The sequence below is a fragment of the Sapajus apella genome, unplaced genomic scaffold, assembly GCF_009761245.1.
Source record: "Sapajus apella isolate SASKATOON/1434 unplaced genomic scaffold, GSC_monkey_1.0 scaffold13, whole genome shotgun sequence".
NCBI lineage: Eukaryota > Metazoa > Chordata > Mammalia > Primates > Cebidae > Sapajus > Sapajus apella.
The window spans coordinates 13,543,374-13,563,543 of NW_022436953.1; the positions used below are offsets into that span (position 1 = coordinate 13,543,374).

General features: G+C 43.1%; 1 pseudogene across 1 annotated transcript; it reads right to left on the reverse strand.

Moving 5' to 3' along the window:
* Positions 1 to 1,545: 1,545 nt before the first annotated feature.
* On the reverse strand, positions 1,546 to 2,263 carry LOC116553913 (annotated as a pseudogene). Its single transcript, XR_004269964.1, has one exon. The product of XR_004269964.1 is annotated as a 60S ribosomal protein L9 pseudogene (transcript).
* Between the last annotated feature and the right edge of the window lie 17,907 nt (positions 2,264 to 20,170).

Genomic DNA, 20,170 nt, shown 5'->3' on the forward strand with positions numbered 1-20,170 from the left:
CATCTACCACTTAACCTCTCTAAGCCTCCGTTTATTCATCTGTTAAAAAAGAAAGAAAAAAGAAATAATAACAAATAACCACTTCACATGGTTACATTGAGAAATAAACAAGATAATCCATATGAAAGTATCCTAGAAGCCTTTGCCACTGTGATTGTCTGAGCTGCAAATGGGAGGGTTCCACCAGCCCCAGCAGGTCTCCACAGCTATGACAGATTTAGTTTAACGTCCTGGTCATCAGGCATCACACGATGTCCCCTAGAATCTACGGGTGGGCGGGGGGACTGGAGTTGCTGTTTGTCTGTGGGGAGAGGTCATTGATTCTGGACCAAGGGCTGGGCTCTACCACATACCCAACCCGGAGCAGCAGCTGACATGGTACAGTTGAAGTGATGACCCTGGAGCTGCCCTTGAGCCCCTTATGACCCTGGGCTGGGTGAAGGCTGCTGCCCCCTGGAAGGAGATGGTCAGTTTCCATGTCCTTTTCTCTCAACTTCTAGCAGGAGGACACCTAGGAGGCAGGAATGGGTGTGGCTTTGCAGAACAAGAAGTTTTCTGGCACCCTGGAGTGGGAAGGTTCCAGGAGGGGATCCTTCCTCTCCCTAACAGCCTTGAGCCAGGGACTTTAAACAACTCAGAGTGGATTTTCTTTCTGTTTGCATTTGGGCTCTGGGAAATTAAGCCTGATGTGTGGTCCTCCCAGGCCTTCCTGGAGAGGATCCCCGCCTTTCTCCCTTCCTCCCCAGCCCATTTATTGTGTTGCCCTTGTGGGCTGCTGGGTCCATCAGTGGCCAAAAACAATTTTTTTTTTCATCTGCTAACAAAGAATACTTCCTCTATCCCACACTGCACTGAGGAACTATAAACTTTCTAACAGGAATGGGAGATCAGGAGTCAAAATATGAAACCAGAAAAAAAAAAAAAAAAAAAAAAAAAACAGACTGTTTTCCTGGAGGGTTTGCTGCCGTTTGCACAAAGGGCTGAGATCTGTTTTGCAATGACTCCTTGTTGGAAGGCAGCTGCCCCTCGTAGGGGGCAGACTATTCTTTTCTTTCAAGTCCAGTGAGGTCCAGCCTCCCTGAGTCTTTGAGCTGAGGAGAACCCCAGTCGTCCGCAGGGAGCCCAACCCTGCCTTTATAGATGCAGTATTTGAAGGGAAATGACTCACCTAAGATCACAGCTGAGTGAACCTTACCTTTCCTCTCCCAGGAGGGGGATGTCACACCCCATGTTTCAGAGTTAAACAGGACTGTGCGCAAATCACCACCCTGTGATGTTGGACGCGACAAAGGATCTTTCTGAGATACGCATTCGTGCGTATTAAATGAAACCTCCTTTTGCAGGGTCGTCGTGAGGATGGAATTATTGTCTGTACTGTGGCCCTTGATAGGTCATCCACTAATCATTCTCTGAGCCCTGACCTCCCCTACACAGAGGCACTAGTTATTCCCCTCTCTGCCTCGGCTCCTGCAATACTTGTGTGGCTCTCTCAGGGCATTACAAATTATTTTATTATAATGATTTATTTTTTTATTTTTTATTTTATTTTTTTTTCCAAATTAATAGGTCTTTTATTGCATCATTTAAGTATCACAAGTAGGTCTTAGCTATGATAGGCATCTTGTGTTTCTGTAGCTGGACAACTCTAAGGTCTTACTTATCAGCCTGCTGAACAGTTCCTTTTTCAGAGACATAGATACCATCCAAAAATTTCCGGATATCCTTGTTTTTAACTGTTGTTGCTTGCTGAATCAAAGCCGCTGAATTTGAAACAAGCTCAATGTCATTTCCTTCAAGGATTAATTCATCTTTCTGGGCTTGTGATACTGAACAAGCAACACCTGGTCTCATTCGAACCCTGCGGATGTATTTTTCACCTAAGAAATTTCGGATTTCAACAAGAGACCCATTCTCCTGGATAACGACGTTGATAGGGAAGTGAGCATACACAGACCTCATCTTGTAATGGAAGCCCAGCGTAACACCCTTGATCACGTTCTGTACATGACTGCAAATAGTCCGAACGGTAGCAAGTTCCTTTCGGTTACCCCACCATTTGTCAACGCGGAGCCTCTTTTTTTTCTTTCCAAGAAGACTGAGTTCTACATTGATGTGATTGAAGTCCCTCCGCAGGGTTCCTCTGGGGCCCTTCACGAGAACTGTGCGTCCCTTCAGAGTAATGTCGACATTTTCTGGAATGTCGACAGTCTGATTGCTGAGAATGGTCTTCATTCTCGCAGTAAATGCAGCAAAAAAAAAGCTATAATGATTTATTTAAATGTGTCTCTCCTCTCACTGTGAGCACCCTGAGAGTTGGAGGACCTGAGAGGCATCTGCAGCCCCCATTCCTCTCCTGTGCCCGTCCCAGTCTCTGTCCCAAACTCACACACATGCCTGTGCACATGCACATACATGTATTCATAAGAAGTTGTTGGCTAGGCTCACGTCTGTAATCCCAGCACTTTGGAAGCTGCGCCGGGTGGATTACCTGAGGTTAGGAGTTCAAGACCAGCCGGCCAACATGGCAAAACCCCATCTCTACTAAGAAAACACAATAATTAGACAGGCATGGTGGCGGTTGCCTATAATCCCAGCTACTTGGGAGGCTGAGGCAGGGAGAATTGCTTGAACCCAGGTGGCGGAGGTTGTAGTGAGCTGAGATCATGCCACTACACTCCAGCCTGGGCCACAGAGCAAGACTCTGCCTCAAAAAAAAAAAAAAAAAAAAAAGAAGTAGTTGTCATGCACCAATAGCCCAAGGCCTTACCACAGCAGGGATGGCACCCATAAAGCTGGGCACAAAGTCCTTAGTCTCTCCACGGGCACAGAGGGTGGCTCTTCCTACACTTCCTCAATGTGCTGTGTGCCTCCTCAATGTCCTTGTACTCTTCCTTCTCCCGTTAAAACATGAAAATGATAGATGCAGCTTCAAGGGGTAAATGGAGTCGTGTGGGCTGGGTTAGTATTTAGACTTTAAAATAAATGAAGCTTTTTAGCTCAATGCTTCTCGAAATATTGTCTTAGTGCCCCAGGCATCAGCATTACCTGACAGGCTTGTCGACAAATACAAATAATTTATCTTCTGAATCAGAATCGGGTGGTAGGGTCCTGCAATCTGCATATTTAACGAGCATCCAAAGTACTCTTAGACTAAAAGTGGGTTTATTAGGTGGGTTGAGTCTCGGGCTGTGTAGTTTAGGGTAGAGACAGTTTGTCTAGGGAATGGATGTGCTGGCTTCCCTTTGATCCCCAAAACATCCTATGTTGAGGTTTCTGAGAATAAAACATGGCTTCTACAAAGTAAATTGGATGCATACTGATCTTTGTTCTTTCCTATTATTTTGTAGTGTCTGATATATATATATTTTTTTCTTTTCTTTTTCTTTCTTTTTTTTTTTTTTTGAGATAGAGTCTCTCTCTGTCAACCAGGCTGGAGTGCAATGGCTTGATCTCAGCTCACCGCAAACTCCACCTCCTGGGTTCAAGCAATTCTCTCGCCTCAGCCTCCTAAGTAGCTGGCATTACAGGCACCCGCCATCATGCCTGGCTAATTTTTGTATTTTTGTAGAGACAGGAGTTTGACCATGTTGGCCAGGCTGGTCTTGAACTCCTGACCTCAGGTGAACTGCCCACCTGGGCCTCCCAACATGCTGGCATTACAGGCGTGAGCCACCAAGACCAACCTTACTGATTTTTTTTTAAACATCACAGAAATACTTGATCACAGTATAAGGACCTGTCTTTCATTTGATTAATGGGCATCCACGTTACTTATGTGATTTGAAGGACATGGAAGAGGCCTCCCTGCACCCTAAAACTCTTCCCCAGCACGCTGGCTGCATCTGAAGTTCTATCACAGGTCCTGCTGCACATTCTTTGGTTTGGCTTTGTGTTTCTGGGGTTCCCAGAAGTGGCTCCAGAGTGCCAGCTAAGCATTTGTCTGTCATTAAGCCACTCAAATTCCAACTCGAAATAACCACAACTTTTCCTGATTTTTCCCATTACTGTGCACTCATTTTCTTCTAATCTGCACAATTGGTGTTTTGCAGTGCTCTGACAGCTACGTGTCATGTGTCTCTCTCTTGCTACCTTCTAGATTCCTCATGCATATTAAGCAAACATGACTAAAAATGACAGTAATGCCCATTTCCCTTAAAACAACTGTTATTTTTATGTTTTGATGTCTTCCTACATGTCATTATCACTATGCTGATACAATTTTACACAGCTGTAATCGGGGCTTGGAAACTGTTTTGTATTCTTTATTTGCCTGAATTTATTTCATATGTACTTTTCCACAGATCTACTTATACTTCCGTATTATCTTTCCTTTTTTATTTGATATTATTTTACCTCTTTCTTTTTTCTTTTCTTTTTCTTTTTTTTTTTTTTTTTTTGAGATAGAGTCTTGCTCTGTTGCCAAGCTGGAGTGCAGTGGTGCAATCTCGGCTCACTGCAACCTCCGCCTCCTGGGTTCAGGCAATTCTCCTGCCTCAGCCTCCTGAGTAGCTGGGATTACAGGCACGCACCACCATGCCCAGCTAATTTTTTGTATTTTTGGTAGAGACGGGGTTTCACCATGTTGGCCAGGATGGTCTCGATCTCTTGACCTCATGATCCACCCGCCTCGGCCTCCCAAAGTGCTGGGATTACAGGTGTGAGCCACCACGCCCAGCAATCCTCTTTCATTTTTCTTTGGAGAAGGCATCATAGCTCAAAAACTTCCTTATTATCTTTCTTAACGACAATGTGCTATTCCATCAATTTGATAAAGCAAGTGTGCTTAACTAATTTTCTTTCTTTGGGCATTTGGGCAATTTCCAGGTTTAATCACCGTGGATCATGCTGCCGTATCTTTATATAAACAGGTTTTTAACTTTTGACCAACATCCTGGGGATGGCTTCTGCAGATTCCTTTTGGATTTTGAGTTCATGGGAGGCAGGGACTGCACTTGCTGTTTCTTTGACATTGCATACTACTTTTTTTTTTTTTTAATTGGAGACAGGGTCTCCTCCCCACGTTGCCCAGGCTGATCTCAAACCCCTGGACTCAAGTGATCCTCTTGCCTCAGCCTGCCAAAGTACTGGGGTTACAAGTGTGAGCCACTGTGCCTGGCCATAACATTTCATACTTCTTAACGCCCACCTCTCAACCCCTGACCCCACCCAAGAAAGAAATCTGCTCATCCCGAGGGCTCTATGCTTGTGCTGACTGATATTGCAGGGGGATAGTCCTTTCTTACTGTCCTTAAAGAAAGAGACTTAGGATCTTTCTTTAGGAAATACCCTAATCATTGACAGATTTGGCTGCCAGGACACACTGTCCAGCAGTGGTTGGAAAAAGACCCTTCCAGGAATTATGGAAAGAAGGACTCCCTAGCGCGTTAGGCTGGCTGCCCGCACGTCAGCTGCAGAGTTGGACGTGAATAGTGCTCCTTGAGAACTGTGCTGGGTCCTTTTATCTCCGAGCAGTGAGTGATGAAGACAAGGAGTGGTTCTTCACCTCCCCGCAAAAAGGGTCCTGGAATGAAAAAGTCAAAGACCTCGGTGCTGAGCCAAGGTCAAGTCTGATTGTGTTTCCAGGAGATCAAGACTATTTCATTTTAAGCTATATGTATTCAATAAACAGAAAAAGAGAGATTATGTCCCATTAGTGGGACTCCTCACAGGCCCTCAACACTGTAACAACTGGTCTATGGGGACAGGATGGGCTCTTAGAGTCTCTGCCCTGCCACTTAGCAGCTGTGCATCAATGGGCAAACCACTTGACCTCAGTGATTTCCTTGGAGGCTACACAATGGGGACGATTCTGATGCCTGGGGACTCCGCAGAGTTATTGTGAAATTAAACAATGTAATATATGCAAAAGTGCTTTGTAAATACTAAGCAAATGCCCAGGATTTCTGTTACTGGTATTTGGATGATCATCGTCCTCTAATTGGAGAACACTTTCTTTGTGCTTTTGAACAGAGGCTATGATCTATGGCTTCTCTTTTGAATATCAGGTAACTGAGCTTAACAGCTCAACCTAGTCACAAAACAGTATGATTTCAATCATCATGATTGAATGTTTTTGTTTTTGTTTTGAAACAGAATCTTTCTCTGTCATCCAGGCTGGAGTGCAGTGACATAATCTCGGCTCACTGCAACCCCCGACCCCCATGTTCAAGCAATTCTCTTGCCTCAGCCTCCTGAGTAGCTGGGACTACAGGCACATGCCACCACGCCCTGCTAATTTTTGTATTTTTAGTAAAGACAGGGTTTACGGAGCTTCACCATGTCGGCCAGCCTGGTCCCAAACTCCTGACCTCAAGTGATCCACCCACCTCGGCCTCCCGAAGTGCTGGGATTACAGTCATGAGCCACTGTGCCTGGCCCATTGAATGTTATTTTACGTGTAAGACACTGAGCTTCTCTGGAAAGAGAAGAGAGAGTTACTCATTGTGTGGGAGAATCTTCCGCATCTATTGTTTTATTCAATCCCTACCACAACTTGCATGATAGATATTATTCCCCTATAATGGAACAGAAATTACTTGCTAAAAGTCACATTTCTGTACATGCCAGAACCTGGGACCTGAACTCTGTCTGACTCCAGGGCCTATGTTCTCTCCTTGCTATTTTGTGCTCGCTCGCTCTCTCTGTCTCTCTCTGTCTTTCTCTCTCTCTCTCTCTCTTTTCTTTTGAGACAAAGTCTCAGTCTGTTGTCCAAGCTGCAGTGCAGTGGCTCAATGTCAGCTCACTGCAACCTCCACCTCCCGGGTTCAATTCTCCTGCCTCAGCCTCCCGAGTAGCTGGGACTACAGGCACACACCACCGTGCCTGGCTAATTTTTGTATTTTCAGTAGAGACGGGGTTTCACTATATTGGCCAGGCTGGTCTCAAACTCCTGACCTCATGATCCACCCGCCTCGGCCTCCCAACGTGCTGGGATTACAGGTGTGAGCTACTGTGCCTGGCTGATATTTTGCTATTTCTTTGTCGTTAAGTCTTTAGTCTAGATGGGCAATAGGTCAAGAGATGTAGACAGGGGGTTCTAGAGGAGGGAGAAAGGTCAATAATAGCTTACTATATGCATCAGTTAGCTATTGTGCATAGCAAACCACCCCAAAATGTAGTGGCTTAAAACAATACGCCTTTCTTTAACTCTTGAGTCTGTGGGTTGATGTGGTGGTTCTTCTGGTCTAGAACAGCTTCACACGTGTGCCTGTGTTCAGCTGTGGGTCATCTGTAGGTTGATTAGTTGACCTTAGGTGTGCTTTCTCACGTGTCTAGGGCCTCAGCTGGGACAATGAGGCTGATTCAGCTCTGCCTCACTTAGCCTCTTATCATCCAGCAGGCTAGCCTGGGCATGTTCCCAAGGCAGAGACAGAGTTCCAAGAGAGAGCAGAGTGGGTAAGACCTCTTGGGGCCTAGGCTTAGAACTGGCCCACCTGTCACTGCTGGCCCAAGGTGGGGGGCGACAGTCAGAGGAGCAGGGGAGACAATATTTCCTGCTGGCCAAAAGGGGGAAAAAACCCCTAATATTTCAGTTTAATATGCTTTGCCAAATGAACACATTGGATCCTAATAATACCTCTTTGAGATGGGAGCTGCTAGTAGTCCCACATTACAGATGCGGATATTGAGTTACAAAGGGACAAAGCAAATTTTCCCTAAGAAGCGCTCTCTGTTAAGTGGCAGAAAGTTGAGATTAGAATCCAGAAGTCATTCTCTTAGCCACTTGTGCACACAGTATTTGCAGCATGATGATTCCCTGGGGAGGGGCAGAAAGCAAGGCCGCAGAGGGAGATGGGGTGGGTTACACAGCATGGAATGCCCGCCTGCGCCTCTCTGCTAGGCACCCAGGTTGCCCAACTTCTGTGACGTCCTCCTCCTGAGAAGGTGTGAAGGGAGGAGAGGGAAGGGGCCTTGGGAGATGGCATAGCCCAGCCCGGGCCACTGGCCCTCATATCACTAGAAATGATTGTTTTGGTGCATTTAATTTTTTAAAAACGTCCCCTGGCTGGGACTTTCCATGTTTGGCTCAGTCAGAGAGTGTTTCTCTGGGACAAGCTGGGAAGCCCTTGGACCTCGGAGGCCCCGATTGCCGCGTCAGCTCAGCATTGTCACAAAAATAGCCCTTCTCGGGGAAGGCAGGTACTTCCTCTGGCTGCGTTTCCCCTCTCAGCCCCGCCTGGCCCTCAGAAGAAAAGAGACACAGAAGCCACTGCACACAGGATTGGGACGTGGCTGGGGAGACGGCTTTATGGGGACTCAACAGTAACAAAGGGAGGAAATGAATATGCAGTGTTAGTAATTATACTGTACGCGTCCCAATTTGTATTTCAATATGTCATTTCCATAATAAAACTGCCAAAGCGAGTAACTAATGACACGGACTCCTGTCAGGGAGTTGAGAGAAGAAGGGGGTGACAGGGGCTTTTTTTCCCCCCTAATAACAAAATTGCCTTCAGTGAGAAATTCTTTCATGGCAGACTGGCTGTTCACAAGGCAGATGTATTTCAGGAGATGAAGCTGCAGCCCGAAGCCTTTATGGAAAAGAAGTCAAGGCTGACTGGCCAACTGTTGGAGTTCCCTGACTTCCATAAGTATGTGGAGTTATGCTCCGGGACAGCGACACAGCCCACAGGACCTCGAGGCTGGATAAGAACCAACTGAGATGCGCTCTGAGCTTTGGAAAGCCCAAAAGCTAAAAGTACGAGCTGGTCAGTCTTATGTTTTTGCCTTGCCATTTGAGGTCCCGAACCCATGATATTTCTAAAAACCTCCGTGCCTTTTCACATGCTGTTCCTTCAACTTGGAGTGTCCTTTCTCCTTTCTTTGCCTTTCTATGTTTGTTTGTTGGAACTCAGCATGATGGTCATCTTCCTAGAAGGCAGCCCTGGCCACCAGTCCCCGGATTCAGATTCCCTATTTTGGAGAAATGTGCTCTGTACAGGCCCTGGGCTGATGTCTGCAGTGCTAACCACATCACATGGTAATTGTCATGTCACTTCTCCCCTCCCACACTGGGGCACAGAGCCCAGCACCGGAGGTCAGAAGCTCCAGGCCAGGGCCCTTCTGAGGAAGGGGAGGAGGAACAACGGCCACAACCTCCTCTGCCTCCTAATGATAGGTCAGATTTACCTGGCTTTGTCCAAAGCGCCTTTCTCCACTTACAGATGGAAGAGAGAATAGGAAAAAATCACAAAGAGCCTGGTTATGAAAAAATAATAATAATGCCCCCATAATTGTATGGTGCTCTTCCAATCACGCAGCCCTTTGGGGTAGGAGGAGGGAGGTTGGTAAAGGGCTATCTCTAAATCACAGATGCACTGGCAGATATGCTTGCAGTGCAGATGACATCTCTGGAAGGGCACCCAGGAAACCAGGTTACGGGGTGGTGGGAGTCCAGGAGTGAGAGAGAGAGAGAGACACCTTTCGTTCATTGAGTCAGGATTATTGACATGAGTCAATAAAAGATGTCTCACTGTTATTGAGTCACGATTTGTCAGGTACCGTTATAGGCACTGGGGATCCATCAGTGGATGAAATAGACACAGTCTCTGCCCCTTTGCACAGCTCCCATTTTCCCATGTGTGCATTCTCTTTAACAAAAATAAATTGATAACTGGCCGGTCGAGGTGGCTCACGCCTGTAATCCCAGCATTTTGGGAGGCTGAGGTGGTCAGACCACTTGAGGTCAGGAGTTAGAGACCAGCCTGACCAACAAAGTGAAACCCCGTCTGTACTAAAAACACAAAAACTAGCTGGTCGTCTTAGTGCACCACTGTAATCCCAGCTACCAGGGAGGCTGAGGCGGGAGAATTCCTTAAACTCGGGGGGGGGGGGGGGCGGGGTTTGCAGGGGCTAAGATGGAGCTACTGCACTCCAGCCTGGGGGACAGGGTAACACCCCCCCTAAAAAAAAAAAAAAAAGAAAAAAAAAAAAATAATAACTATTTTAATAAAATAGAGAGGGGAAAAGTCACATCCATCCTGTTGAACACAATGTGCCTATTTGAGAGAATGTAAAGAACACAAAGACATACACATACATAAATATATTCAAAGATTTATTTTTATGTAGGGAAACAAATCATAATGTCTACTGTATTATTTTCTGTGTGTAAAAAAGTGTACATCTATAAAATTCCATATGTTTATGTTTGCATCGATGAAAACATTAACTAATTAAAGTTGAAATTATTAAAACCCCAGGCATGGTGGTAAGTGCCTGTAATCCCAGCCACCCAAAAGGCTGAGGCAGGAAGATTGTTTGAGCCCAGGAATTTGGGGCTAGCCTGAGCAACACAGTAAGACCCGATCTCTAAAAAAAAAAAATTTATGTTTGCATAGCTGAACGTAAACATAGAAGGAAAAATCTGGAAGGATTGCAGTGCGTGTGTGGGGCTATAACAGAATGAATGAGAACTATACTTTTTACACTATCTTACATACTTCTGTGTTATTTCAAATGCTTTTATGTGTAAAAATTAACTTTTAGTTTTGAAAAAGAACCCAGAGACCATGGCTGGTCTCAAAGCCGCTCTCCTGGAGGGGTGAAGTTCCACAGCCTTTGAAGGCCACTTCCGGCCCAGGTTAGGAAGACATTTTAAATCTAGTCAGGGCTCAAAAGCTTCTCTTCTGTGGAAATAAAGCAAGCTTGCTGGCTCTGAAAACTGATAACACTATACCTGAAGATAAGCGCCAAGCCCCCAGGAAGGCTGGAGTGGGCGAGAGGGCTGGGGATACTGCATGAAACCACATTGTTGATGGTATCACCCGCGTCCCTGCTCCAGGAAGCAACAATGAAAAGATATTGGCAACTTTGACATGAAGGAAATTGCTTTCTTCTGTAGGAAAGAGGAGTTCTGTTTTGAGGACAAAAAGCCACTTGCCCTGACAAAATGCTTAATTAGGAGATAAGCCAGGGAGCAGTGGGAGGGGTGTTGTTTGCCAGGGGTCCTGGGGAGCGTGAACACAGATGCCATCCTCTGCGTCCTGTGGTCAGGGCTGATCAGGCCTTCGTGGGCTGCTGGCGAAGCAGTGTGGGAGCTGTTACGGTCAGGGCTCTCCTGGCCCCTGGACAAGCCATCGAATCTGTCAGGACCTTAGTTTACTCATCTGTAAACTAGCGACCATCATCTGCACCTCCGCAGGGGTGGACAGGATGAAGCGAGACCCTGCATTTCAATTTCTCAGCACAATGCCGGCCACCTAGGCCCTGCTCAGTGACTAGTGGCTGATGCCACCGGGATTATTGCAAAGGCAATTCCACACATTGGTGAGGACATGGGCTCTATGTGAGACCACCCTGGTAAGATTCTCAGCTCCCTCACTGACTAGCCGTAGAACTAGGGCAACCTCTTGACTTCTATACGCCTTAGTTTACTTATCAGTAAAATGGGGATAATGCTAGTATTTACCTCATAGAGTTGTTGCTAAGATTAAATGAACTAGTGCTGGTTAAGTGATATATGTCTGGCCCATAGCGGTCAGCACTTGGCACATGTTAGGTGCTACTATCAACAGGAATGGTGATAAACACAAGGCAAGCATGTCCTGAGGGCTGGAAGTCTTCTTTCCCATCATGCAGTCTCTCACTGTCCAACCCTGTGAGGTTGAAAGAGATATGGAACAGGACTCCCTTCTTCCTCCTGCCCAGACAGATAAAATAGGGAAGAGGTTTTATTCCATGTCCCAGGTGCCCCTGCTGGAAAGTTGAGGCCCAAGACTCTCATCTCCCTGCTTTCAAGACCCATATTCTTTCCTCTCCATGTGGCTCCAAGGCCCTGGCCCAGTAGTTGGTGATGTGGACTGAGCGCCACGTGCCTGCACCTTGGATAAGCCCCACGAGAGGGAAGAGGGCAAGCACAGGGACTCCTAAGTGGAATTTGAAACCTGACATGGTCTAGTGGGTACCACCACCACTGATGGTGGTGAACCTGGAAGTGGGAGAACATTTGACGTGGGGGTCCCTGGGGATTGGCACTACTGAGACTTGGGCTCAGCAATTTTTAGCAGAATTCTTTCTTTCCAAAAGGGGCAGGGAGTAAAGTGCTGTCTGCAAATCACCTTCCACTGAGGCAGTGATAGTTGAGGGACACCCAATCTCTTAGTGCCAGTTGCAGATGTTACAGAGAGGCGGTCCATTAAAGGGGCAGCACAACCCTTCTCAGACACCCACATTTAAAGTACCAATTGCTGGCTGAGCGCGGTGGCTCATGCCTGTAATCTCAGCACTTTGGGAGGCCAAGGCGGGTGGATCGTTTGAGGCCAGGAATTCGAGACCAGCCTGGCCAACATGGTGAAATTCCATCTCTACTAAAAATACAAACATTAGCTGGTTGTGGTGATGGCGCCTATAATCCCAGCTACTCTGAAGGCTGAGGCATGAGAATCGCTTGAACCCAGGAGGCAGAGATTGCAGTGAGCCAAGATTGTGCCACTGCGCTCCAGCCTGGACAATAGAGCGAGACTCAGTGTCAAAAAATAATTTAAAAAAATAAATAGCCGGGCACGGTGGCTCAAGCCTGTAATCCCAGCACTTTGGGAGGCCGAGGCGGGTGGATCACGAGGTCAAGAGATCGAGACCATCCTGGTCAACATGGTGAAACCCCGTCTCTACTAAAAATACAAAAAATTAGCTGGGCATGGTGGCACGTGCCTGTAATCCCAGCTACTCGGGAGGCTGAGGCAGGAGAATTGCCTGAACCCAGGAGGCGGAGGTTGCGGTGAGCCGAGATCGCGCCATTGCACTCCAGCCTGGGTAACAAGAGCGAAACTCCGTCTCAAAAATAAATAAATAAATAAATAAATAAATAAATAAACGGCCAATTGCCATGGGAGAGTCATCAGCATAAACCTTTATGCATATGTTAAGAGCAAATCACAAATTAGTTGACCGCTCCTTGAAAATTAGAATGACACTCAAATGATGAAGACACTGCATGTGTTGGGGAGAAGGCATAGGAAGTGAACGTCTTCACACACAGCTGATGGAGCAAATCAGCTTGAGGACAATTGAATAAAATCTTTCTCTAACCTCAACAACGTACAAATGTCTATCCAGCTATTCTCTTCCAGGAAGGTTTCCTAAGGAAATAACTAAGGATGAGGGCAAAGGTTTTGCTGTAGGATATTTATTGGAACGCTGTTCACAGCAGCAAAAAATATTTGGAAACAATTTAATTGTCCACAATTGGGGGACTAGTTAAATTAATTATGGTGCAGCCATACAATGGAATATTGTGCAGCCATTAAGATATCATAAAGGCATATTTATTGACCCGGAAAGATGTTCATGATTTGTTACTGAGTGAAAAAAAAAGAGGCTATAAAGCAGTCTGTATGTTATATGATTTTCAAGAAAAAAATATACATACATGAATGCACACTTTATAGGTAGGGAGAGCATTTTTTTTACAGAGGACTTTGCTCAGGGGACATGTAATACGGGGCCTTATGTGGAATGTTTCTGCATTATCACAATATAGCTTTTTCACATAACATGTTTTTACTTTACCGGAAAGGGTGGGGGAGGTACAAACCAAGCGGCCTAAGTGGGAAAATAGGTGTGTTTGTGTGTATATATCAACCAAAAATGTTATCACTAGCAACTGGGATTTTGATAATTTTTATTACCTTCTTTTTTCTTTTTTTATTTGAGATGGCGTCCCACCTTGTTGCCCAGGCTGGAATGCAGTGGTGAGATCTCAGCTCACTGCAGCCTCCACCTCCCAGGTTCAAGTGATTCTCCTGCCTCAGTCTCCCGAGTACCTGGGATTACAGGCATCTGCTACCACGCCCGGCTAATTTTTGTATTTTTAGTAGGGATGGGGTTTCACCATGCTGGCCATGATGGTTTTGAACTCCTGACCTCAGGTATTCCACCAACCTTGGCCTTCCAAAGTGCTGGGATTATAAGCATGAGCCATTCCACCCGGCCCATTATCTTTTTTTCTTTTTCTCTGTATTTCTGTAGTGATTATGTACTTATTTTGAAATTTTTAAAGTCTTTTTGTTTTTTTTGAAGGCTAATGGAAATCTAGATGGCCAGAGTTCTACGAGACTTGGAAGGGAGGGGAGGGGAGGGGAGGGGAGGGGAGAGAGCACCAAATTCCAGTTGCCTCAGAATGTCATCTGCTGTCCCTCAGGGACCAATGCCCCTGACGTTTCCAGACACTCTCTTGGACACATGCCACCAATTGCCAGGACTTCTTTTCTATGGTCACACCTCCTTGGGGTGATGGTGTGGACAAGTACCATGTGCTAGGTTCTGTTTCTGGGCAGTCACTGGGTCTCAGCCACATGGCTACCTCATTTTTGGTTAGGGCTGGAAAAGAGAAAAAAAAAACAAAAAAAACAAGGGAAACCAAAACCACTGCGGCACCAGAGAAATATGAATGGGAACCAGAGGGAGGAGCTCCAGGCCCCAGTACACATGAAAGAGAAGTTCAACCCAAGACAGCATGCAGAAAAGAGAGCTGCTGCCCGTGAGTGTGTGTTTTAGCTGCAGCCAATATTTTATGAAAATGCCATTAAATACAAGCAATATAAAAATAAGTAAATGTGAAGTAAATAAAAGATACAGTGATATGTGTTAGAATATAAGAAAGTTATACTGAATAAGCATATTATGCCAAACATTTGTGTTGGACAAACTCTAAAGCATTTTTTTTTTCTTTTTAAAATTTTACATCACAGTAAGATAACTGTGGCTTGTTTTTGGACAAGAGGTAAGGCATATTTTGATGTATATATATATATATATATATATATATTCAGCACCTATGATTAGGGGACATAGCTACATCTTCTGAGGGTAATTCTGATTCCTTCTTTCTTTTTATTTTTTGCTCTATTTTTAATTAATCTTTTCATTTTGGTATAATTGTAGATCTTGTCTACCTTCACCCAGTTCTCTAATCCTGCGCTATCCTACAATACCACAACCAGGGTATTGACACTTGGTACATTCAAGATACAGAATATTTCCATCACCACAAGGATTCCTCCTATTGACCTTTTATAGCCACACCTACTTCTTCTCTTCTCTCTTTAATCCCTGGCAGCCACTAATCTGTTCTTAATCTCTATAATTTTATCATTCCTTTTTTTTTAACTTTAAGTTCTGAGATACATGTGCAGAACGTGCAGGTTTGTTACATAGGTATACATGTGCCACGGTGGTTTGCTGCACCTGTCAACCCGTCATGAAGGTTTTAAACCCTGAATGCATTAGGTGTTTGTCCTAATGCTCTCCCTCCCCTTGACCCCCACCCCTGACAGGCAGATCACTAGATCTAAGGAGGCTTTAAAAATTTCCCTGTGTCCATGTGTTCTCATCATTCAACTCCCACTTAAGAGTGAGAACATGCGGTGTTTGGTTTTCTGTTTCTGTATTAGTTTGCTGAGAATGATGGCTTCCAGCTTCATCCGTATCTCTGCAAAGGACATAAAGTCATTCTTTTTTATGGTTGCATAGTATTACAGGGTGTGTATGTGCCACATTTTCTTTAGTCATTCTATCATCGATGGGCATTTGGGTTGGTTCCAAATTTTCATTTGCTATTGTAAATAGTGCTGCAATAAACATACGTGTGTATGTGTCTTTAGAATAGAATGATTTATAATCCTTTGGGTATATACCCAGTAATGGCATTGGTGGGTCAAATGGTATTTCTGATGATATAGAAATGGAATCATGCAGTGTGTAACCTTTTGGGATTAGCTTTTTCTCTTCAGCACAATTCCTTTTAGAGTCATGAAGAAGGCTGCCTGTTTCAGTATTTCATTCCTTTTTAGTACTAGCTAGTATCTCGTGGTATGATGTACCAGTTTGTTTAACCACTCACCTGTTGAAGAACATCTGTGTTGTTTTCAGTTTTTGGTGATTACAGACAAAACCACTTTAAATGTTCATTTACAGATTTTTCTATGAACACAAGCTTTTCTTCCTCTTGGTTAAATGCCAAAACTACAATTGCTGGGTCATGTAATTGTTGGATGTTTAGTTTTTAAAGAAACTGCTAAAGTGTTTTTACCAACTAGCTGCGCCATTTTACACACCTACCAGCAATGTATGAAAGGTTCCATTTCTCCAGATCCTCATCAGCGTTTGATGTTACTTTGTTTTATTTTAGCTATTTTGATAGGCGTATGATGGATATCTCATTGTGGTTTTGTGTTGAACATCTTTTCATGTGTTTATTTGTCATCTGTATACCTTCTTTTGTGAAATGTTTCTTCACATCTTTTGTCTATATTGAAGACAAATGCCAGTTGAATTGTTTGCTTTTTTTTTTTTTTTTTTTGGGAATTTGACTCTCTCTCTTTTTGCACAGGTGCAGTGGTGCAATCCCGGCCCATTGCAACCTCCACCTCTCAGGTTCAAGCGATTCTCCTGCCTCAGCCTCCTGAGTAGCTGGAATTACAGGCACCTGCCACAACACCCGGCTAATTTTTGTACTTTTAATAGAGACGGGGTTTCACCATATTGGCTAGGCTACTCTGGAAATCCTGACCTCGTGGTCCACCTGCCTCGGCCTCCCAAAGTGCTGGGATTATAGGTGTGAGCCACTGAACACTGAAACTGTGTTTTTTTTTTTTTTTAACTGTTGAGGTTAGAGAGTTTTTTGTACATTCCAGATACTAGTCCTTTATCAGATATATGGTTTGCAAATATTTTCTCCCAGTCTGTAGCTGGTCTTTTCATCCTCTTAACAGGGTCTTTCATGCAGGAAATACTTTTAATTTTGATGGAACTCAATGTATCAGTTTTTCCTTTTAGGAATCATGCTTTTTATGTCAAGTCTATGAACTCTGCCTAGTCCTAGATCCTAAAGGTTTTCTCCTATGTTTGTTTCTAGAAGTTTTATATGTTTATGTTTTATCTATAATTCAGTGATCCATTTGGAGTTAATTTTTATAAAAACGATGATGCCCAATTGCTCCAGCACCGTTAATTGAAAAACCTATCCTGGGAGGGCCAATTTCATTTAAAGTATTTTTATAATTTTGGAGAATCACTAGAATTTCTGTATGTATACAGAAGTTTTAAAGAAAAAGCTATCTTTCCTCCATTGAATTGCATTTGCACTTTTGTCAAAAATCACTTGAGCATATTTGTGTTGGTCTATTGCTAGATTCTTTACTGTCTTGTTAATCTACGTTTCTATTCATACGCCAATGCCACACAGTTTTGATTACTCTGTGTGTGTGCATAAATTTACTTGATACTCTTTTTCTTTTTTTTTGAGACAGAGTCTCACTCTGTCTCCCAGGCTAGAGTGAAGTGGCATGATCTCGGCTCATTGTAACCTCTGCCTCCTGGGTTCAAATGATTATCCTGCCTCAGCCTCCTGAGAAGCTGGGCCTACAGGCACGTGCCACCACCTTCGGCTAATTTTTGTATTTTTAGTAGAGACGGGATTTCACCCTGTTAGTTAGACTGGTTTGGAACTCCTGAGATCAAGTGATCTGCCTGCCTCAGCCTCCCAAAGTGCTGAGATTACAGGCATGAGCCGCTGCGCCCAGCCAATTTTCAAGATTTTCAAGGTTTACTATATATAACAAAGGAAACCAAAACTGTTGCTGTGCAGGAGAGCCATGAATGTGAAACGTAGGTGATGGATACTGGTCCCAGTATGCATGTGTACATGTGTGTTTATATACATACATATGTAAATGTGCATAGTCATGTACCATATAACATTTTGGTCAACCATGGACTGCATGAATGATGGTAATGCCGTAAGATTATAATACTGTGTTTTTATAGTAACTTTTCTGTGTTTATATACACAAACATTTACTATTATGTTACAATGGCCTACAATACTCAGTATAGTAACGGTCTGTGCAGGTTTGTAGCCTAGGAGCAATAGCCTGTACCATATAGCGTAGATGTGTAGTAGGCTTTGACAGCTAGGATTGGGTACATGGACTCTATGATGTTCACACAATTATGAAATTGCCTTATGATTCATTTCTCAGAAAGTATTTCTGTCGTTAAGTGACATATGACTGTATACACACACACACACACACACACACACACACACACACAAAGTCTTAAAATCTGGTTTGAAATCAAGTAGATTGATTCCTACCAGTTTATACTTTTTAATTCAAAATTGTTTTAGCTCTTTTAATTCATTTACCTTTCTTTATACATTTTAGAATAATTTTGTTCATATTTATAAAACATCTTTCCAGGATCTTGATAGGAAATGCATTAAATCTGTGTCTCAATTTAGGTAGAATAGACATTTTTACTATGTTGAGTCTTCCAATTCATTAGCATGGTATGTTTCTCATTTATTTAGATTTTCTTTGATATCTTTCATCAGCATTGTGTCATATTCAGCATACTAGTCCAGCACTGTTGTTTTGTACCTAAGCATTTCTTTAAAGAGAAGATTTGTCAACTTTATTGATTTTTTTCAAAGAAACAACTATTTATTTGGTAGATTTTCTCTATATTTTGTATTCTAAATTTTGTTTATTTCTCCCCTTTATTATTTTCTTCCTACTGCTTGCTTTGGGTTATTTTATTCTTCTTTTTCTAGGTTTGTGAGATGAGAGCTTGTTGATTTCAGACTTTCCTCTTTCCTAATGTATTCATTTAGGGCTACAAACTTCCTGTAACACTGTTTTAGCATCTCCTCACAAATTTTGATATATTGCATTTTAATTTTCATTCAGTTCAATGTATTTTTTAATTTCCCTTGTGTCTTCCTCTTTGATCCATAGATTATATAGAAATGTGTTTAGTTTGCAAATGCTTGAAGATTTTCCTGTTATCTATTATTAATTTCTAGTTTGATTCTATGACAGTTGAATAACACACTTCATAGAATTTTATTATTTTATATTTGCTGAACTTTTTTGCAGCCCAGAATATCATCTATCTTGATATTTTTCATGGCCACTTGAAAAGAATGTGTATCCTACTAGAGTTGGGTAGAGTGTTGACTAAATGTTAATTCGATCGTGTTCGTTGAGGATGCTACTGAATTCTTCTATATTCTTGCTGATTTTCTGTCTAGCTGTTCTGTCAATTATTGGGATAAGGTTACTGAGATCTACAAGTATAATATTGAATTTATCTATTTCTCTTTTCATTTTTAGCTGTATGTATTTTACAGCTCTGTTGTTTGGTGCATGTACATTTAGGACTGATATGTCTTCCTTATGCTGCTCTCTTGTGCTTTTTATCCTGTGAAGTATACTTTATCTGATATTCAGATAGCCATATCTGCTTTTCTTTGAGTAAAACTTGCATGATATATCTTTTTCCATCTTTTTACTGTCAACCTGCTTATAGTGTTTCATTTGAAGTGAGGTTTTTTGTTTGTTTGTTTGTTTGTTTGCTTGAGACAGGGTCTCACTCTGTCACTAATGTTGGAGTACAGTGGCATGATCTCAGCTCACTGCAGCCTCCACCTTCCAGGTTCAAGAAATTCTTCCACCTCAGCCTCCCGATTAGCTGGGACTACAGGTGTGCGCCACCATACCTGGCTAGCTTTTGTATTTTTTGTAGAAACTGGGTTTCATCATGTTACCCAGGCTGGTCTCAAACTCCTGAGCTCAGGCATTTGGCCTGCTTCGGCCTCCAAAGTGCTGGGATTACAGGCATGAGCTATCACACCCAACCTGACGTGAGTTTCTTGTAGACAGCAAGTTTGGTCATGTTTTTAAATCCATTCTGTCAATCTGTATCTTTTAATTGGTGTATTATACAAATTATATTGAATGTAATTCATGATATATTAGACTTAATTCTGCCTGTTTTTCAGTCTGTTTTGTTTGTTTTTCATTTTTTAGAATTTTATTTTTATTTTTCTATAGTATTTTTGAGAATATCTCTTTGTGTAGCTTTTTATGGAGTCTCATTACAGTCTACTTATATCATCACTTTACCAGTTCCTATGAAGCATGGTACCCTCACCTCTCTTGGCTTATCTTTATCCTCTCCCATTCCTTGCCATCTTCCATATATACCATGTAGTTAAGATAATTATGTATCCTGTGATATAATTAGCTTAACTATTTCCTCTACATACATTTAGAGCAATGTCAGACAGTTTTATTTTCTTTCACAATCAAATTTAATTTTAAAAATTCAAGAGGAGAAGGAAAGCCTAGTATATCTACATATATTTTTGCTTACCATGTTCTTT